Source organism: Periplaneta americana, chromosome 2 (genome assembly GCF_040183065.1).
Source record: "Periplaneta americana isolate PAMFEO1 chromosome 2, P.americana_PAMFEO1_priV1, whole genome shotgun sequence".
Taxonomy (NCBI): domain Eukaryota; kingdom Metazoa; phylum Arthropoda; class Insecta; order Blattodea; family Blattidae; genus Periplaneta; species Periplaneta americana.
In genome coordinates, this window is record NC_091118.1 from 20,606,248 (window position 1) to 20,629,519 (window position 23,272).

At 35.1% G+C, this 23,272-nt stretch overlaps 1 protein-coding gene across 2 annotated transcripts in view; it reads right to left on the minus strand.

Moving 5' to 3' along the window:
- Window positions 1-10,601: 10,601 nt before the first annotated feature.
- LOC138715593 (uncharacterized) overlaps window positions 10,602-23,272 on the minus strand; it is a 131,024-nt gene continuing 118,353 nt past the window's right edge. The window contains exons 10-11 of one of the 2 annotated variants that reach the window (XR_011336515.1): window positions 17,356-17,519; window positions 10,602-10,722 (exon numbers count right to left, since the gene is read on the minus strand). The gene's annotated coding sequence lies outside the window, so the exon portion shown is untranslated. Of the gene's footprint in view, window positions 10,723-13,956; window positions 14,051-17,355; window positions 17,520-23,272 lie in introns of those variants that run through there. The other variant, XR_011336511.1, reaches the window with a different exon arrangement.

Below are 23,272 nucleotides of genomic sequence, written 5' to 3' on the forward strand. Positions count from 1 at the left end.
CAATGTATTGTAACACTTGGTTTCACTCCGATCCTTCCATATATTAAATTCACTCTTGGCAGTCATTCCAGTAATGGAGAGTTCAGTTCAAGGCTTGTACATTTTGGTACATCTCAAAATTCATCATATAAATCATCATCATTCGCGGCAAAATCAAATGTTTCGAATGAAAATTTTTACATTATGCAAAAATAAGGGAGAAATATTCTCGAAGAAAAGAAAGATACGGGAGCCGGGAGACTGTTAAAATTAGGAGCAAATACGTGAGATCCTGGGAAATAGGGAGAGTTGGCAGTCGCCATACTCTGTCGGATTTAGGTACAATGCCGCCCCTAGGCAATGCTAAAATTTGCCACCCCCATACTCCCACAAACAGTTTATGAGCAGCTATTATACAGGTCATGTTTAGTTTAAATTAGTTTTAAATGAAATGTTACAATGCAGAAAACAATAAATTACTGGAATCAAAATATATAGGGGAGTAGTGGGTACAGTGAGACACAAAATATTAAGACATATGTATGCAAGTGATAATTCAAGTATTTTTAAAATCAAGTGCAATACAAATAGACGTTAAAACATGGAGTATAATAATTCATAAACAAAAATGTTAATAGATAAAGGACATAATGTACAATACGTGTTTGTCATAAAAATGCAAATGTCTCACTGTTCCCATTCAGGAGGGTACAGTGAGACGCCACAGTGTCTATTAACGGACATTGAAATGATTTACATTTATTTCAAAATAAAACAAAAACTTGTTGTCTCTATATCTTGACATGTTCTGTAGGCTTATTTAGAATCATTTTGATGTCTGACTTCGAAACCATTGAAACATCTGGAACATTTGGAAAAGTGAATTTTCCATGGCATTTCAAACTTTTGCGAAAAAATGAAATTAATTTTTTGTGACAACAAAGCTAATAATTATAAAAGTTTAATGTAATTCTTTATTATTTTTTAACATTTTCTTAAATTTTGTGAATAATTTTTTATTTATGAAACCATTAAAATGTAATGTATCCATTATTTTAAGCTACAGTTCCTAAATTGGTTACTAGTATGTTCATTTTTAATGTTAGTTACTGGTAAATGTAGTATTATTACAGTTTGTTTTTGCAAATCATTGGTACATGGGGTCCACACCTGTGGAGTAACGGTCAGCGCGTCTGGCCGCGAAACCAGGTGGCCCGGGTTCGAATCCCGGTCGGGGCAAGTTACCTGGCATTATCACCTTCATATCATTCAGACGCTAAATAACCTAGATGTTGATACAGCGTCGTAAAATAACCCAATAAAATAAATTGGTACATGGGAACAGTGAGACGTCTCAGTGTACCCTTCAATGGCATGCCTCACTGTTCCCTTTACGCATAGTTCATTTAAAAATGACGCCATCACTTCAAAATTAAAACAAGAAAGACGAAACTTTGCCAAGCATAATCTCAAATACCATAGTATTAGGTAACAAAATATTCATATTTATATCTCATTTGTATATCCAATATAACCTTCATTAAACACAAGCCAAAATTTTACTTCTAGAATCAAAAATTGCGAATTATTTTTTCATCACTCACCTTTATAACTAGAATCAACCGAGTATGAAAATACTGTTACTTTACTCATGTAACATACAACTCCACTGTTACCAACATCTCAACATCAAAATTTATCATCTAATAAAAAATGTCTCACTGTTCTCCCTGTCTTACTGTACCCACTTCTCCCCTACATCTTACTTGCGAATTATAAAGATTTCCTTCGCACTTTCTTCACAGAGAAATCATTGATGATGTCATCAAAGTCGATCTGACGAAGCACATCGGACTCGATGCAAAGAAATATATTCAAATTTATTCATTGTTGAAACAAAATTTATTTGTGAAAGGCAGGCTGTGGTTTATTTTTAAACATTGGTTTTGTTGGTGGTATAATTATTACGAATATTTCTTATTTCGATAGGAAGTATAAAGTAAATTGAAAAATAAACTGGAACTCTTCACGGAATAAATCTTTCATATCGAATTATATAGTGCACATGCTAGAAAGTGATTCAATAGTATTGTTGACGATATATTATATTGGAAATGTAACTGAGAGTTGTGGTTACTATTCATAGCGATAAGCGGCGCAGATATAACTTCGGTAGTTGCGAACGTCGTTAAATAAAACACAATTTAATTTAATTTCATAGCGATAAATAATAAATAATATTTGATTTTCAACAATTCATTCGTGTTTATATAATAATAATAATAATAATAATAATAATAATAATAATAGTTTTATATTCCTTGGCAGAGTTAAGGCCATCAGGCCTTCTCTTCCACTCAACCAGATCAAATCACATACAGAAAAATACATACCGGTATACAAATATTAACTTAAAAATAATAATAAACATAATTATGTAAAAAAGAGAGATTGAATACATATACACAATCAGTATATTAACTTTAAAATAACAATAATAAAAAAATATATATAATAAAAAAAAGAGACTGAATACATAATCACAAACAGGAAAATACATTCCAGTATACAGTATTAACTTAAAAAAAATAATTAATACATGTGAATATAATCTCACAACTAAAGGAATAGTAGATTTAGTATGATCGGCACAGCACGTGTTACATTGAGACAATACAATTACCTAGATATTAGTGTTAATGGAACCTTGGCTGTGTAAAATAATAATAATAATAACAATAATAATAATAATAATAATAATAATGATAATAAATAAAAATTATACATAAAAAAACTAATTCTGTGCATTTAAAATATTTCTAAACAACCTAATTTTAAACAACTGAGGACTAAGACTACCCCTGATTTCCAGCGGCAGCGAATTCCATGAGCGGGCCATGGCTATTGAGAAAGAACTTGAGTACAGAGATGTCTGATGACGTGGTATTGATAGCAACAGATTGTGCTGTCAACATGTATTACGATTATGATGTGAAGCTATAGTCGCGACGCTGTTATTTCCGGCGTCACTCCGCCTCTTTGCTTACGTCTTAGGAAGTGAAGGCTCTATAAAGTCTAGGTAGGTAGTATCGTTCGCCATTTTTGTTCTTTCGTTCCCGAGCTACCATACGAGGAATCTATTTGCCACACCGTTAAACATTGTCATGTCGTAGCTCCTATGATAATAAATCAAACGCACTGTAATTCAGCAAATAATTGAGCGGCAAATAACGTCTTCGTGTGCTTTCTGCGAACGCCAACGAAAGAGCCAAAATGGCGGGCGATTATATTAAGTATTTATCGAGCCTTAACAAATGAATAACGTCTTCATAAGCGAATCACAAGACGCACACGTTTAAATGTAGCTGATGTGCAATGCGATTGGCTGCCGGAAATTAGAGCGACGGGACTATAGGAGAGTACACCGACAGGTAAGGTAGTTGGGTGTGGAATCATGTATAATTCGATATAGCAGGCAAAGAGAATGTGCTAAACGTCGATCTTGCAAGCGGAGCCAGGAGAGTCGTAGAAAATATTCCGATATATGATCATGTCGGCGGATATTGAAAATAAATCGGACGCAGACATTATGTATACGTTGAAGTTTTTGAGAAAGTTCAGCACTTAGGTCGCTATATAAAACATCACAATAGTCAAAGTGAGGCATTACAAAGGTCTGTACTATAAGCAGTTAAATTTAAGCAGTTTCATAGAGTAATAACGTGATACCGGCATTAATTAATTATACAGTTGTACACTTTCCTTTTACTCTCGCCGCGACCGTGACAATGCGCTAATAAAACTATATCCGACTTCCACAAGGTGTTCAAGAACAAACTTCAAAAAAGATTTACCAACGAGTGTTTAAAAAAAAATCACTGTAAAATAAAAATGAAAAAGGGAAAGGAAAAAGGAAGAGATGGAGAGAGAGAAAGAGAAAATATCGCTCTAGGCAACTGCCTAGGTTGCCTAGGCCTAAATCCGGTACTGCGTATAAAGACAGAAATAAAAAGAAATATGAAGCGTTTATTTGAAATCCCAAACATCCTTACAAACTCAACCATGCTCACAATAACAATCAAAAACAGCATAAACGTTTCACGCAACAACAGGCTACGGATTCGATAAATCTTCTGTCTCTTTTTATTTTTGTAACGAAGATGATGTCGTGAAATGTGCTAGAGCAGCGTTTCTCAAACTATGGTACGCGGACCACCTGTGGTCTTCGAGGTCTGCCCTTGTGGTCCTTCAAAAAAGACAGAAGAAAAAATAAAATTCAAACGAATTGCGTATTACATTATAACTGAAAATCTCAGAGATTGGAAATTACACATGGCAATCGCTTTCACTTTTTCTCCCAGTACGGACATTTTATGAAATTATTACCCTATCCGTCTATCGACTTCCCACGCTACTCTCAGCAACAAAAGAGGGATTTAAAGCACTATGAACGTGGTGTTTCTCAACATCTTTTCCCTGCATTTCTGGTGCTGCACTTGTAACCCAGCCAGGGACCACCAGAATTCATTACAGAGGACCAAAGTATCGAACCTTTTCATGTATTTACGACTTTAAATCTTTCTTATGTGGTACACGCTAGTTAGTAGTCTATGTCTCTGTTAAATAGTGGCCATTATACGTAATGAAAAACTGGCTTCGATCCGGATCCTTGCAAAGAAAGGAACGTGATGATACGCTTCATTTAGGCACTGCTAATAGTTCTGAAGCTGTGTGTGACGGTATTAACCACTTCCCTGATTAACCCGAGTTAACTCGGATTGCTATCTTGTGTCAAAATTTATTAACCCGAGTTAACTCATTTGAGTCCCATTTTCGCTGCTAAGGATTATATCCCGAATATATACTTTTCCATTCTTTCATTAACCTTTTCCTCACTAGATGGCTACAGAAGTTAGTGACATTGTTATATCTGGTGGTGTTTTTTGTACTTCTTCCTTGCGAGTGGAATTCTATGCTCATACAGCATTCACACACAGTAGTGAGTAGATGCTAGTTAGTTTTGGAGGTTTCTGTTTGTGTTTCGTGTTTTTTGTGCTGTTTTGTGTAAAGATGGATCAAGTTAGTGATTCCGAAACTTTTGACCAGGAATATATTCCTGTAGAAGATTAGGAAATGAAACATCGGTATCAGAGGACGAAGTTATAGACCAACGAACAAATTCAGATCAGTTGATGTCGCGTCTTTTCGACAGTGGTTTGAATAGAAGACATCTGGCACCATTTCTTCTGCACCTCCCCATTCCCTGAAATTTTAACAGTTTCTGATAACGATAATTCTCTATTTTTTTAATTATTCTTTAATAATGACCTCATCAACATTATATTCGAGGAGACGATTCGGCATGCTAATAAGTGTTCACAGAATGCTGAAAATAATTCGTGGCGGCCTACTACAGACTCTGAAATACGTGTACTTTTGGGCATAGTGATACTGCAGAACATTATTCACAAACCTGAAGAACAGATGTACTGGTACAAATATTCAGTGACTGCTACACCATTCTTCCCAAAACGCTCTCATATAGGAGAGCAGATACTACTGTCCGGAATGCAATGTGCCACTGTGCGTAATACCCTGCTTTCGAGTCTATCACACGACAAGCAACATTTAACACCTTGATAACAGCACTGGTATTGTACCTCATAAATTAATCCATAAAAAAACATAAGTTGGTAAATAGTTCAGGAGAAAATCAAAGTGGGACAACTACCAGAGCTGGAATCAAGGTACACGAGATAACTCGGGATAATAATTCAGGTGTGAACGTATGTCTATTTCATAGTGATTTTTTAGGTGTGTAACAAAATTAGTGATGTACAGTGATTCTGCAATATTGAATTACCTCTTTACGAAAATAAAAAAATATGACACTTTTTTTTCCACAAAACTGGTAAAATATATACTGGTTGTTCAGTTCAAAGTGTGTCATGGCTCGCTGTATGCCGTCATGTGGTTAGCCGATGAGCCTAGAGAATTCAATCTTCCTACACTTCCTCAAAGGTGTATTACCTAGGAGGCAGAGAAGTTGCCTAGCAAGTACGGCGTTCATTCTGAAGAGTACGTACCGATGCGTACGATAACGCCAGTAGTGGCAGGAATGTGAACTGTTGGAAATACGTACTATCGGGATATGGGGAGAGGGTTAAGACGATTACTAACGTATTTGTTGACATTAACTTCGACGGTCAACATGGACAAGGAGTATTTGATTTGTGTTGTGGAATGTTACCGTACGCAACCGATGATAACAAATACCCTGCATACGACTTGCCGGCGCAAAACACAGTTCGAAAGAGGTTATGGTAGCACACAGACCGTACAGACCGCCATCTGTTGCTACGACGTTCAAGTTATACCGTACACGTTCTCAAGTTCAGATTGAAGAACGCCTTGAATAATAGGCAACTTCTCTGACATATAAGCTGAAACTCGCTTCAAATCGGTGACTCAACAACAGTGACGTCATGACACACTTTGAATTGAACACCCAGTAGTAAGGGAAGAGGTTAATATCAGTGATTCTAGTGCCATTAAATAAATATCTAGTCATTCAAAAATAGGCCTAGAACAACTGTGCAAGAATCGACACGCTCATTCATCTCATTAATGTGAGTACCAAACATTTTTTTTTTTAGTTAACAAGTTAAAGATTATCCAAACTCGAATAGCCTTGATTATTAAAAAAACGAAAATGAATTTTCTTCCATTAACATTAACTTAATTAGCTAACACTAATATAAAATTAATTTAATTAAATTAATTTTAATTAATTAATTCTAATCTATACTAATAATAAATCTGTAGCCGAAATTTTTCTGGTAATTTTTGATTTTCCAAAAATAATTGGTCCTAACATGTATAATTAACCACTCTGAACCGAAAATCGCTTTTTTGAAATTTTTGTTTGTATGTCTGTCTGTATGTTTGTTACCTTTTCACGCGATAATGGCTGAACGGATTTCGATGAAAATTGGAATATAAATTAAGTTCGTTGTAACTTAGATTATAGGCTATATGGCATTCAAAATACGTTATTTAAAAGGGGGGTTATAAGGGGGCCTGAATTAAATAAATCGAAATTATCTCGCTTATTATTGATTTTTGTGAAATATGTTACATAACAGAAGTTTCTTCAAAAATGATTTCTGATAAGTTTTATTGTCTGAAAAAGTTTGATAGGACTGATATTTAATGAGATAAATGAGTTTTAAAATTAAAATAACTGCCATCTAAGGCGGTGTATTGAAATAAAAAACAAATGACTTCGTCTATAAGGGGCCTTGGACACAACAATCGAAAGCTATGAAACATAGCGTACAGACAATGTTTCTGTGTTTGTATGAAGTAATATCGGAAGCTAAATTAACCGATTTGTATAATTAATTATTATTTCATCATTGGAAAGTGTAGTTTCTCTGGATGGACATAATGCTATAATGTTATTACAGTAACTTGTGAGTGAATCGAGGACAGGTAAGATTAAAATAGCTTCTTATGCACAGAAAACTTGATAGGTTATTCTGTATATTCATTTCCTGTATTTCTTATAATAATGTTTATGAACATATACATTTTTATCTCAGAGAATTAACGAACAACGAGAGTGTATTGATTTATTATGCAGTAATAGTACGTTAGCTTAGCAATCCATTATTTTATAATTCAAATTTTAACTATGCTCAATTGAATCGTGTTGAAATACATAAAATATATATGCAATAAATGCAATGCAAAAAAATTGGGTAATGAGCCAAGCAGATTATGTTGCCCTGTTGTAAAAGCTGTTCCTCCTGAGATTCAAGAGCTCCCACAACAAATTAAAAACTTTCTAATTCGAGTACATCCGTTATCAACACACTTTTTCATAATATAATATAATATAAACATAATAATAAATCTGTAGTCAAAATTTTTCTGTTAATTTTCGCTTTTCCAAAAATAATGGGTAATAACAATTAAGAAACATGTTAAAGGAATTGTCATTGCACCAAATGAGTGTCTCTGGATCAAAATGATCGCATTTTAATATTTTAAATGCAATTTAAATTAAGTAACATATTAAACGATTTATCCGTCTATCAAACACGAATGTTCCCTGGATCAAACGTTCTATTTTAATTATGTAATTACTTTATATTTATTTCTAACGGGTGCAGCGGAGCGCACGGGTACGGCTAGTTTAAAATATAAGTAAACTGGTATTAAAATATGCTACAAAAATTATACATTTACTTTCGAAGGGAACAAGAGTACGGTGGTCCGCGGAACTGTTCTGACTTAAAAAAGTGGTCCTCACTTCAGAGAAGTTTAAGAAACGCTGTGCTAGTGGAATGAAGAAGAAGAAGAAGAAAAACTCCGCCATTGTGCGCACGGCAGACCTCACAACTCCCGCTCGCAGTAGAATCCGATGACGGCATTGCAGTCGCAGTCGTGTAGCTTCGCAGTGCTCGGCCTGAAGATCCCGCAGTTCCCCTTGACTCCCTTGTTAGGCAACCCCACATCCCACTCGCTGAATCCTGTTCTGCTGAGCGGCTCGCCTGCAAAATAAACAAGTGAAATACTAGCTGCGCCTATTTTGAAGAGATTTCTCAGACTTAAAAATGTTGGTCCGTAATCTCTTCATTGAAGAGCTGTGCCTATTTATAAAATATACTTACTTACTCGCATATTAGATCCCCCTTTTCCTCTTCTTTAATGCAAAAAGGTATGAGGAGTCTTATATGCGCATAATATTAATATGTAAAAAAAAAAAAGCAGTAAGGAAATAAAGTTCATAAGTTAGGTTACAGCAGGCCTAAATACTGCCACTTTTAGTATTATATAAAGTAGTTTAGGGTCGTATTCATAGACGAGACTTTGGACCAAAGTTGACTTTGGAAAGTACAAAGTCACCATTTTCCTATTCACAGTCGACACTTTGAGGAAAGTAAACTTGAATCGTGACTTTACATCGAAGTCGCCGAAAATCTAGACTTTGACTTCGACTTTTGTTCGTGGACATAAGGAAAATGCCTGATATTTAGGAAATTGTTGAATTTTCCGAGAATATTGAAGACATCTAGGAGATTATTAAAGCTGCTCATGTTCCTTAGCGTATTATTATAGATTATAAATTCAAATCAAGGTACAGATTTGATAAACAAACAGTATTAAATATCTTCGTCATATAAATGACAATTTATTACATGTGCCGTCTATGATAAGCATAGACGGCACATGTAATAAATTGTCATTTATAGTAATTAGCTTATCGGCCCCATCATGCCTCTTAAATTTATCTTCGTCATGTTTCAACTTTCATTGATGAATAATCAAAGAGGATTATCTGTTCCGCCAATAAATACAACTTATTTCATCGCGAGTTTACGCTGTAGGTAAGGATTGATAGCTTAATATTGATTCTTACTATTTAATTCTATAGAGGATAGGTTATATAGTTCGATATGCAGTTAATTTACAATTCTTGCGGTCGTCTTAATACTGTTTTCTGCATATTGATTTAAGATCATTTTTAAGTAGTTTCTGCAGATATGCACGGAATAACTATGCCAACTGTCAGCAGGATAATATGTCTCTTTCATAGTCTGTCATTGATGGCATTTTGTTATCATCTATATCTTCAGAATAAAATTATTTTACAGTGAAATAATTTGAGGGCTTATTGTGAAACTAATCTAACTACAATCGATGTTTTATTCACAACAAAATTCTTAACAGGCAATACTATTTCAGATAAACTATACCATCATGTTTTGTAGTTATGAATTGTGTTATATACAAGACTGTTCGAACTGAGTTACGATTTTTTGTGGCCAGGTAGAAGAACAAATTATTATCGATTGGTGTAAAGACCTAAAAATGTCAATTTTTGTACTTACGTTAGTTTCACAATAAGCCCTCAAATAATATTATTCTTATGTAAAGCTGCAAGAACGGTTAACAATTGCTTAACATGTACCGATGTTCAATTGTTTCATTGATTTGTGACTCAAAAGATGGCTTTGACTGTGGCAATGCCTACTCTATTTCAACCATCTATTAATTTAATTCGTTTAGAAGGCAGTGATTGTGATTGCCAACATTAGAACAAGATCGTCAAATCTCTACTTACCGAAGTCAAAGTCAAAGTCTCAGAAGTATTGTCTATGAATAGTGGTTTCAACAAAGTTAAACTTTACTACGAAAGTCGACTTTGGAAAGTCTTCATCCAAAGTATCGTTTATGAATACGGCCCTTAATCATAATATAACCAGCAAGAAATTTTTCCTATTACCATAATAGCTTTAAAATAATAAATTAATATTATCCACGTCCAAACGCATCAGACTGTACATACTGAACATACATATTATGTGATATATATTTTATAGTAGTTTCAAAATGTAAATACAGTTCAATGTGCAGCTGCCTGAACAAGCTGATAGTCTTGTAGTGACTGGATATTCGCATGCTACTTACCAAAAATCGTGACCCAAGTATTTTCCACTTCTTTATCGGTAATGCCGATGTATACAGTATCATCCCTCCAGTCGCCATTGTACAAGAAGGGCAGACGATCCCTTAGTTCCTTCAGGACATCCACTTCCTTGCGGGAGTTGATGATAGCCAGATGGGCTCCCTCCGACTCACAGGCCAACTTGGCATTGAACCAGGTCATACCCCGGTTGTGGAATTTGTAATATCCCAATCCAGGGACAAGCTCGTAAAACGGTCTCGGAGGATCTGAAAAAATAAAACAATTTCAAAACAGTGCTAAATAGGTATGGAGACAGTGGAGGTCATCTGGAGATTTCAGGGAGACGGTGCATTGCTCCACTTATGTCATTCATACTAACACACTGCAGACTGTTAATAGCTCACATATCTATCACATGCCTACGCTCATTCACAATGAAAATTAAACATAACGTAAGCGTTAACTTAAAACTGTAAACGTTACGGAAAAATAAATAACATTCACGATGAAAACATAAACATAACTGCAAAGATACTTGGTAACCATGGAAACATAACAACGACGCCATTTCCTCATATTCTGTCGTATACTTCAGCGCTCCACGATTGTGTACTGTTTGTAAATCACGTAAGCATAGTTCTGACTAATGAGAAATTTTCATTACGGATTGAACTTCTGTGTTCTCTGTCCAGAGGGGGTGACAGCTTTTTTGTGGGGAAGAACTTATTCAACTTTTATTTCTTGTAACTGAGAATAAAGTTCTTATGGAGTAGAGTATTACAGTACAAGTCAATAGGGCCTTTAGATTTATCTTAATCGTCCATCACCTAATTTATAAGAAAAAAATCGTTATAAGGATGATAATTTAGGGTCGTATTCATAGACGAGACTTTGGACCAAAGTTGACTTTGGAAAGTACAAAGTCACCATTTTCCTATTCACAGTCGACACTTTGAGGAAAGTAAACTTCAATCGTGACTTTACTTCGAAGTCGCCGAAAATCTAGACTTCGACTTTGGTTCGTGGGCAACAGGAAAATGACTGATATTTGGGAAATTGTTGAATTTGTCGAGAATATTGAAGATATCTAGGAGATTATTAAAGCCGCTCATGTTCCTTAGATTATTATTGTAGAATATAAATTCGAATCAAGGTACAGATTTGATAAACAAACGGTATTAAATATCCTCGTCATGTTTAAACTTTCATTGATGAATAATCAAAGAGGATTATCTGTTCCACCAATAAATAATACAATTTATTTCATCGCGATTTTACTCTATAGGTAAGTATTAATAGCTTAATATTAATTTTTACTATTTAATTCTATAGAGGATAGGTTATACAGTTGGAAATGCAGTCGTCATAATAATGTTTTCTGCATGTTGATTTCAGATAATTTGTAAGTAATTTCTGCACACATACAGAGAATGTCTCTTTCATAATCTGTTATTGGTGGAATCTTATCTTCCATATCTTCACAACAAAATTATTTTACAATGAAATAATTTTAGGGCTTAATGCGAAACTAACGTAACTACAATAGATGTTTACCCACAACAAAATTCCGCTAAACTGGAGAATTCCCACGGTATCTTTGGACCGTGCCGTTACGTTTAGCACCAAATTTAAGTAAATACACAATCTTGCCAACATAAGAACACGACGTTGGTGTGTGGCGTCGTTGGAGGGAGAAATTTGTTTCTTTTCTCTCTCTACCTCCTTCGTTCTGAACATTACTGAGAGATAGCACCACTGTTAGCTACAAGATATATTTGCGCAAATATATTGAAGTAGATTACGTGACCTATTACGTGACTTAGATGAGAGTCTCGAGACAAAACAGTTTTGCTATATTTCTTTTTTTATTAAATGTTAAGCACAGGAACGCCATTTCGTAATTTTATTTAAGAAACAAGCCAAACAAATTATCTTTGCGTCAAAAACGGATGCTCCCTGGGCCAAATTATCGTATTTTATAATTGTTTGAATGCAACAGAAGCCAGAAGTCTTGCACTTGACTAATGGAGTGAATTATTTAAGAATATAGTCGCGAAATTTACTACCACCACTTCGATTGTGTTTTGTTTGGCACGGCTCGGTACGGCCTGGTGACTAGTGGCCAGCGAGTAACGTCGACTATCGACATTGCTCTGCCGTGGGTATTATCCAGTTGTTCCCAAAATTCTTAACAGGCAATACTATTTCAGATAAACTATACCATCACGTTTTGTAGTTATGAATTGTGTTATATACAAGACTGAGTTACAATTTTTTGTGGCCAGGTAGAAGAACAAATTATTATCGATTGGTGTAAAGACCTAAAAATGTCAATTTTTGTACTTACGTTAGTTTCACAATAAGCCCTCGAATAATATTATTCTTATGTAAAGCTGTAAGAACTATTAACAATTGCTTAACCTGTACTGATGTTCAATTGTTTCATTGATTTGTGACTCAAAAGATGGCTTTGATTGTTGCAATGCCTACTCTATTTCAACTATCAATTTAATTCGTTTAGAAGGCAGTGATTTTGATTGCCAACATTAGAATAAGTTCATCAAATCTCGACTTACCAAAGTCAAAGTCAAAGTCTCAGAAGTATTGTCTATGAATAGGACTTTTAACAAAGTTAAACTTTACTACGAATGTCGACTTTGGGAAGTCTTCCTCCAAAGTCTCGTTTATGAATACGGCCCTTATAGTTAATTGTTTTACGTCTTTGACAACAATTCAGTCCTTTCACCAAGTTACAAATAATAATTTCATTTATAATATTTTATTTCTTGAACTATTAAATCAACGCCAAAAAATACGAATTATTATAGAAGTGAATAAAGATAGCTAATTTCATCCAGTGTTTAGCACACGGGATGCAAACCGAAGCTGGTAATTTCCACTAGCTCATGAAATCAGTTTACTCTCATGTGGCATAAAATATTTTATCAAATACGATGTTTAATAAACCGTTATAAGTTAAATATTATAATAATTTAATTTGAAATATTTCATATATCGTGTGCTTCTCTGGCTATATGACACAGGGAGTTAACATTGCCACAAGAAACCTATGTAAAAAATAATGAAGAAATAACTTAATCAGTGAGCCATGTTTAGAAATTAGCAGGCTGTGATCATTTGTAAAACAAGAGAATATCAGGCTTTAACCACAGTCTAGTATATACAGTCACGAAGCTTGAGTTGTAAGGTTGCTAGGAACAATAGAGTGTGCAGGTACTATTTCGCATTGCCTGTAATGAGGCAATAGTAGCGATCCTAGTGGTTAGCAACTATCTATGGATGCATATTTATTACATATTGAGCTTCGTGACTATATATACTAGACTATGATTTAACTATAAATGACGTCTTTTTCATTTTCGCTTAAAAATAAATAAACTAAATAACTTAATGATTATCTATTCGGTTAAAAATGATTGAAAATCTGAAGTTTTCGCTTACATACATGAAATGAAAATAAGTCAGTGTTATATATTTACCTCGCTGTGACTGAAGGCACTCAGAGTCTGGTTCAACGTTTATTTCGAGACTGGTCTTGCCCAGATTTTCGCATGATCCTTTTTCCAATTTTACCTTTAACAGAATTGTTAAATTGTTATCAGACTTAATTTATATTATATGTATTGTTACATTCTTCAGCAATTTACAGAAATGATTTTGCAATTAATATATTTTGTTTAAACACTTTCGACATTTATTCAGCGTGTAAGTCTATGTCAGTGATGTCAAAGAAAGCGCATTTTTCTGAACTTGACGTCATTCGCGGGCAGCAAGCGCTAAGTATGGAAAGAGGAAGGGTTGTGTATATGAATAAGCAACCTGTTGGATTAAGAAAACAGTGGTGCACAAACTTCAGACGGAACGTGAAATTTTATGTCGTTATTTTTATATGGCTTCTTTCTGTTTAATATTATCTATATTGTTTGTAAAAAAAAGTACTAACACTGATTTCTTAATATTGCACTTGTGTTTTAAATCTTAATAACATAATAGAGAGTTAAGAAGGAATATTCACTTAAATTCCATAGTAGTATAATATTATACTGTATTAAGTGGATGAAACACATCATTCATAAAGAAAGTGATATCCCAAAAAAAAGAGATTGAGTATGACATGACAAGTTGGAATTGATATTGATGATACCTTTAGCCCTATAAAAATAATCAATAAACTAATCAAAACAATATTACAGTACAAAGCAAAATTACCTAGGTGCTTTATGTGTTTTAAGTGTAACTAATATTCCATAACAAAACTCTTATCGCATTATGCTTTTAAGGTGATATTTGTGAGCAACTTCCTATCATCAGAATATTAAATTACTTTCTCGAAATCTGCTCAAGATATAGAGCTGACATTTCTACAACACATGGGCACGTATCTTTTGCTTATGATGTAACAGTAGTTGCTTTGTTAATTCATTTCCTTACAAACAATTTCCATGCGAATATTTTCAAAATTTTCAATACACTATCTTCAGTAATACGTGTATACGGTATATTAGATTTACGAAAACATTCTGTAAGGCTACTAAATAAATAGGCCTATACCTGAAAATTTCACTTTTGTATACGAAAAGTTGAGAAAATATTTTTTTGAATAAAAAAGAACAAACTTGTGAAAAATGAGCATTAAAATTAAAACTTACATTCTTATAATGCACTTATACTTCTCAGACAAATCTAAAAATTAACATGGATACAGTTTTAATAAGTTCTCTTGCCTTTATCTATTGAATCAGTGCTGGCCATCCCTGAATATAGCCCGACCAAGAGGCATATACTACCTCTTTCGTCTGTCTCTTTCCTTTCCGCTGTAAAGCGCTCAGGCTCTCCTGGGCTCTAAATCGCGCGCTTGCTCCTGTGGGCATCAATTGACATACCTGATCTATGTATATCTTCACTGAATCAAAGCAGTGTGGGCTTACATGGAAAATAGTGTTTTGTATGAGAGTAGATTTTGACGGTTTATTTTAAATATACCGTGCTCTACCGTCCATAATGCTTGGGGGCACAGAGTTGTCCCTTGCACTACAGTTAGAGCTCGCGAAACTCTCTGCCCTTCACCCCAGATCTCATTTATATGATCTAGGCCTACACATCAGCTTCAGTGTTGCCAATTTGGCTCTTTTGGGGCTAGATCTAGCCTTTTTGGTTTCCTCTTAAGCTCCCTTTTCTTGAAAATGCCCCAAGGGACGTTTTTTTAGCAACAATAAAATCTGGGGTAAAATCTATCATTTTACAAATTTAGATACCAGACAATAAAATTTTCTCTTTAAACCAGGATACAAAATTTTGCTCCTCAATTGGCGCAACAATCGAACTCTAGAGAACCGCTTTGCTTGTTTTGTGTTGTGTGTTGCGTCGATTTGTTGAAAAGGGGGATGAGGAAGGCGGTTCTAAATAAAATGAGTAGGCAATGATATTCTCTGCTATAATATTTGCAACGATACAAAGTTTTTAATATAGCGCTAAGATAAGAACATAAAAGGTAAATGATTTTCCATTAGACCTGTAGCTACTGACTTGTATTTCCTTTACACAGTGTCATATTGAATTATGAGATCATGAGATCATGCCTTATTTCACATTATAACTTTTATGTACATTTAACTTATATATATATATATATATATATATATATATTATATATATATATATATGTTTCGCTCCGCTTTGTCATTTTGGCAACATTTTAATATAGAAAGCTTTTCATATTAAATTATAGCTTTAAAATTCTCAATTATAAAATTTAGCTCCTTCGCAGCTATATTTTACTTTTTTTTTTTAGCGGCTCTTTCGATCGAAGTTGGCAACACTGATCAACTTTCTTCCCGCTGCACATTCGGCGGAGTTATGGCGGCAAGAGAGTTCGTGGAAGGTTTATGGACTTTATTTGTTTTGCTTTTTTTTGTCCCCCCCACCCCGCCCCCGAAAATTAACTCTTGATCGCGATTCCGATTTTGATGCTACCACTCCGACGTGCGTCATGAGTGAATGTAGCCGTGCTTCGTTCCTCGATCGTGCTAGCTACAACAACAGGCAGCAGACGACGATGACTTATTCAGCGCTTAATTTTCAGCGACGAAGCGACATTCCATACGAGTGGGAAAATTAACAAGCACAACTGTCGTGTTTGGGGTACACAGAAACCTCACAGAATCATTGAACATGAGCGTGATTCACCAAAGGTGAATGTTTTCTGCGCGTTGTCACAACGAAAACTGTACGGACCTTTCTTCTTCATTGAGGCTACTGTGACTGGACATGTTGGAGCAATGGTTGGTGCCTCAACTTAGACAAGATCTCGATGACGATTTCATCTTTCAGCAAGATGGGGCTCCGCCACATTTCCACAATGCAGTTCGTGCTTACCTGAATACGGAGATGTCTGATCGTTGGATAGGACGTGCTGGATAAAGGGACAGATGTTTCATGACATGGCCACCAAGGTCACCCGATATGACTGCATGTGATTTTTTTCTATGGGGGTAACAAAAGGACCGTGTGTTTGTACCGCCTTTGTCACGTGATTTAGAGGAACTAAAAACCAGAATTCGAGAAGCTGCAGCCACGGTCACAGAGGATATGTTGAAAAGGGTATGGGAAGAGATTGATTATCGTTTGGACATCTGCCGAGTCACTCGTGGTTCACACATTGAATCTCTGTAAGGTGTAAAACGAACTTTGAGAGTTTGACTTTAAACTGACGTGTGTTTGAAAATGCTATCATTAGTAGTTTTTGTGTAATAAAATATTGAAAGTGTTACCGGACTTTTGATATGCCCTGTATAATAATAGGGAAAAATAGCATGTTTCACCTTTAAAGTATAAAGTAAGAACACCTGGACTATTCATAACAGCTGGCGGAGAATTACCTGTGCCTTCAGCTGCCGCGTCTTGTTACGGCTGCTGAAGACTGAGATGGTGACATCCTTGTCATCAGGAGCGCTGCAGTCAGAATACTCCGTGTGGTTTGCCGTACAGATCGCGACTATCCAGGTAAACACAAAGAAACGCACACAGGTCCACATCATGGGAACTAGAGCAACAACAAAAAAAAGAAAAACAAGTTTAATTATTCCTGCATTGACGATGACTTAGCATCTACCGCTGTGGATTAACGGTTAGCCTGCTTGACCGTGAAACGAGCGGACACGGGTTCAAATCCTGGTTGGGAATAGTTATCTGGTTGAGGTTTTTTCGGGATTTTCCTTCAACCCATTAAGAGCAATTTTTATGTATTTATACTCGTATAATACAGAAGAGAACATATATATATTTTGATGTACCGAAGTACATATGATATTTCCATGCAGATATTCTGCGTCAATACATGATGAAAGAGTGATGGAACGGAGAAAAATTCTCTCCGGCGCCGGGATTTGAACCCGGGTTTTCAGCTCTACGTGCTGATGCTTTATCCACTAAGCCACGCCGGATACAATCCCAACGCCGTTTAGAATCGTCTCAGATTAAGCTCCATCTCTCGGGTTCCCTCTGGCGGCCGGCCTCTACACTACGTCATAGGTGTCTATGAACGCAGGACCGAAGTCCATATATGTGTTGAGGTGCACTCAGATGAGTGACTAATTGGCCGGGATCCGACGGTATGGGCGCCGTCTTAAATCACAAAGTGATTTATTACGCATATCATATATATATATATATATATATATATATATATATATATATATTTTGATGTACCGAAGTACATATGATATTTCCATGCAGATATTCTGCGTCATTACATGATGAAAGAGTGATGGAACGGAGAAAAATTCTCTCCGGCGCCGGGATTTGAACCCGGGTTTTCAGCTCTACGTGCTGATGCTTTATCCACTAAGCCACGCCGGATACAATCCCGACGCCGTTTAGAATCGTCTCAGATTAAGCTCCATCTCTCGGGTTCCCTCTGGTGGCCGCCCTCTGCACTACGTCATAGGTGTCTATGAACGCAGGACCGAAGTCCATATATGTGTTGAGGTGCACTCAGATGAGTGACTAATTGGCCGGGATCCGACGGTATGGGCGCCGTCTTAAATCACAAAGTGATTTATTACGCATATCATATATGACGTAGTGCAGAGGGCGGCCACCAGAGGGAACCCGAGAGATGGAGCTTAATCTGAGACGATTCTAAACGGCGTCGGGATTGTATCCGGCGTGGCTTAGTGGATAAAGCATCAGCACGTAGAGCTGAAAACCCGGGTTCAAATCCCGGCGCCGGAGAGAATTTTTCTCCGTTCCATCACTCTTTCATCATGTAATGACGCAGAATATCTGCATGGAAATATCATATGTACTTCGGTACATCAAAATATATATATATGATATGCGTAATAAATCACTTTGTGATTTAAGACGGCGCCCATACCGTCGGATCCCGGCCAATTAGTCACTCATCTGAGTGCACCTCAACACATATATGGACTTCGGTCCTGCGTTCATAGACACCTATGACGTAGTGCAGAGGGCGGCCACCAGAGGGAACCCGAGAGATGGAGCTTAATCTGAGACGATTCTAAACGGCGTCGGGATTGTATCCGGCGTGGCTTAGTGGATAAAGCATCAGCACGTAGAGCTGAAAACCCGGGTTCAAATCCCGGCGCCGGAGAGAATTTTTCTCCGTTCCATCACTCTTTCATCAGAAGAGAACATATAATACAGAATAATACATCGGACTACAGAATATAATTACAACAATAGATATATAGGCTACTAATAACAAACCTGTAGCCGAAAATTTTCTGGTAATTTTCAATTTTCCAAAAATAATTGGTCCTAACATATATAATTAACCGCCCTGAAACCGAAAATCGCTTTTTTGAAATTTTTGTTTGCATGTTTGTCTGTCTGTCTGTCTGTCTGTCTGGATGTTTGTTACCTTTTCACGCGATAATGACTGAACCAATTTATATGAAAATTGGAATATAAATTAAGTTCGTTGTAACTTAGAATTTAGGCTATATGGCATTCAAAATATGTTATTTAAAAGGGGGGTTATAAGGGGGCTTGAATTAAATAAATCGAAATATCTCCCTTATTATTAATTTACATGAAAAATATTACATAACAAAAGTTTCTTTAAAAATAATTTCCGATCCATGCAAAATTTTGATAGGACTGATATTTAATGAGATAAATAAGTTTCAAAATTACAATAACAACGCCATCTAAGGCGGTGTACTGAAATAAAAACAAATGACTTCGCCTATATGGGGCCTTGGACAACAACAATCGAAAGTTATGAAACATAGCCTACAGAGAATGTTTCTGTGTTTGTATGAGGTAATATCGGAAGCTAAATTAACCGATTTGTATAATTAATTATTAATTCACCATTGGAAAGTGTAGTTTCTCTAGATGGACATAATGCTATAATGTTATTACAGTAACTTCTGAGTGAATCGAGGACAGGTAAGATTAAAACAGCTTCTTATGCACAGAAAACTTGATATTCTGTACATTCGTTTCCTGTATTTCCTAAAATAATTTTTATGACCAAATGAGTGGTCTCTGGATCAAAATGATCGCATTTTAATTTTTTAATACAATTTAAATTAAGTAACATAATAAACGATTTATCCTTCTATCAAACACGAATGTTCCCCGGATCAAATGCCCTATTTTACTTTATATTTATTTCTAACAAGTGCAGCGGAGCGCACGGGTACGGCTAGTATAGAAATAAAATAATACATCAATATAAAAAAGAGGATGCAATAATATTAATAAAATGTAAGCAACGCTCATGTTCGGTCGCAGTTCAGATATATTATTAATATAAGAGGAATATATAAAATAAAGTAAATAGGAACTAAAAGTAAAATTACAACTACAATGAAATGACATAATATAATATTAACATACAAAAGAATAATATCGTATGTGAATCAAGTAGGACAATTTATGAAAAATACATATTCCGAAATTATAGAACACAAATATAATATATGCTGATTAATTCATACACATAGGCTATAAATTTATTTAATCAAATTGAAGGCATTAACACGTTTCTAATTTTCTTTTATATGTTAGTGGGTTACACGTTAGAAGTTCTGGGTGTAATTTAGCTAAAGAATTATACAACCGAGGGCCAAAATTAATGCTATGCTTTAGACAAGCAGATGTGAAACATTTAGGTTCTACTAATGTTGAAATATTATTTCGTCTTGTGTCATGATTATGTGCCTGTAATATAAACTTACAGTTATATTACCGGTTGTTCTGTATGGTTGTGAAACTTGGACTCTCACTCTGAGAGAGGAACATAGGTTAAGGGTGTTTGAGAATAAGGTGCTTAGGAAAATATTTGGGGCTAAGCGGGATGAAGCTACAGGAGATTGGAGGAAGTTACACAACGCAGAACTGCACGCATTGTATTCTTCACCTAACATAATTAGGAACTTAAAATCCAGACGTTTGAGATGTAGCACGTATGGGCGAATCCAGAAATGCATATAGAGTGTTAGTTGGGAGACCGGAGGGAAAAAGACCTTTAGGGAGGCCGAGACGTAGATGGGAGGATAATATTAAAATGGATTTGAGGGAGGTGGGGTGTGATGATAGAGACTGGATTAATCTTGCACAGGATAGGAACCGATGGCGGGCTTATGTGAGGGCGGCAATGAACATTCGGGTTCCTTAAAAGCCATTTGTAAGTAAGTAAGTAATATAAACTTATTACGATTTTTATAATAATTTTTTTTTAATTTTTACTTTAATAATAATAATAATAATAATAATAATAATAATAATAATAATAATAAGCCTACTTTATTTCCAGAACAAAGATACATATTGCTTTTTTATATAAAAATCTCTAGCACCCCCAGAAAGAGTAAGTTACATACTTGTGCTCAGGGGGCATTTCCACATAATGTTAAGATATTTTATTAGATAACAGAGTAAAAAGTAAAAAAAATAAAATAAAATAAAATAAGAAAAAAGAAGAAGGAAAAACACACATATCACAACAATTGAACTTCAAATTTTTTCTTTAAAAAGCAATTTTAATTGATTTTTTAAATAAGGAGCATTAGCAAATTGTATGTTTGGGAATGATGTCGTGTTTCTTGTCTAACAGTGCAGAATGTGTCTCCATTAGAAATTAGCTATCAACACTCAGTGGAATAACATGACTCACCGTTAAAGATGCACTTCGAACTCGCCAAGCTGCAGAAATTGTACTGTGACGTCCGGGCTTTGGTTCTGTTTATATATAAATAAGCTGTCAGAGTACGTAAATTATAGCAGCAGATATCTCGTGTCAAGAAGGCGGCTACTTTATCTGCACCCAACACGAATCCATCAAAGTTCGAAGAACTACAGCAAGCTGAGCTCACAATGGGGCGTTACGGAATCGACGTCGTTTATCGTTGACAGTTTTGGAGATAACGAATATATCATAACTAGTGGCTTCGGCAGCAAATACTGCTGCAAACTAAGTTCGTTAGACGTTCAAATTGTTCAGATTTATTTTCAATGAAGAATACCAGACATTCTGAAAGTTATTTGCTTCCATAATAATGAAACATACTCCCTCTGAATGGATTTTTTAGGCCAAATACTTTTTCTTGAACCTATCCAACTTCAGTTTTTGAGTTTCAACGCGAAAACGCAAGTATCAATGTCAGGACGATAGCAGTAGCTATTTCAGGTCATTGTGGATTGTAGGCAAAAGTTAAAAAAAAAAATTCAGGTTTGCTAAGCTTTCGAACAATAGCATTTTCGTATAGCTGCTGCATGTAGAACTTGGAATGTAGAGCGTAAAATCATTTTATCCTACTAAGACATCTTGCTGAAATGATCTGGAGACTACAAAATTTTCTAGGCCTCTTATTTTATCAGTAAGTAATACCTTTTTATCTTTCCTTAGGAACTGTAATTTTTGCGCTCTCTCGAGCCAATACTGAAGACAATGACACATATCAATATCTACACTACACCGCCATTAAGTATATGAAAAAGACCCAACCCCACTGGGTTAATAAGTATAAAAATATTTGATTTTTAATAACAATATTATTATCTTACTTAAGTTTTGTAGTTATATATAGCAGCCACTCAGTGAATTATAGAAATGAAGATCTAAATTAAGATATTCTCTACATTTACTTACATAACCTCAAAACGTTTCACTTTCATGTCATCAATATAGCATCAATATTATGTACAATTAATGAAAAATAGATGCATCATGATATTAACTATAATAATATTTAATTTCTAATGGTAATAATGTCATCAAACCACCTCAAGTTTTGTAGATTTGAATATCCAATACACAGCTGTACTCAGAAAATTATACACTGCAGAATCAGTTTTTAATAACAAATTGAATTGAGCTCTAAATATGTCGGCAATCCTGCAGGTCATGGCCTTCGTGTAATAGCTTATTGTTTATTGTAGTGTGTGTTTTGTTCTGAAATTCAATCAAGTCGGCCGTGATTCAATAAAATTAGTTCTCAAAACTGACAACCTATGGATTTTGGAAAATAGGAAAATTGACATTTCACTGAAAACTACTATCTTTCCGAAAAACATTGGATGCCACGCATGAAAATGAGGGGTCACTCATTAAAATCCGTTCAGCCGTTTCCCCGTAATTTCCATTACCAGTTCAAATTATATATATATATATATATATATATATATATATATATATATATATATTTGTGGAATGTGTTTTATAAAATAGAACCGGAGTTCAATAATTGCAGATGAATTATGTAACATTTCTGGAACTGCTTCGACTTCCCTGTCATTGTCTTATTTTGTATTTTTGTT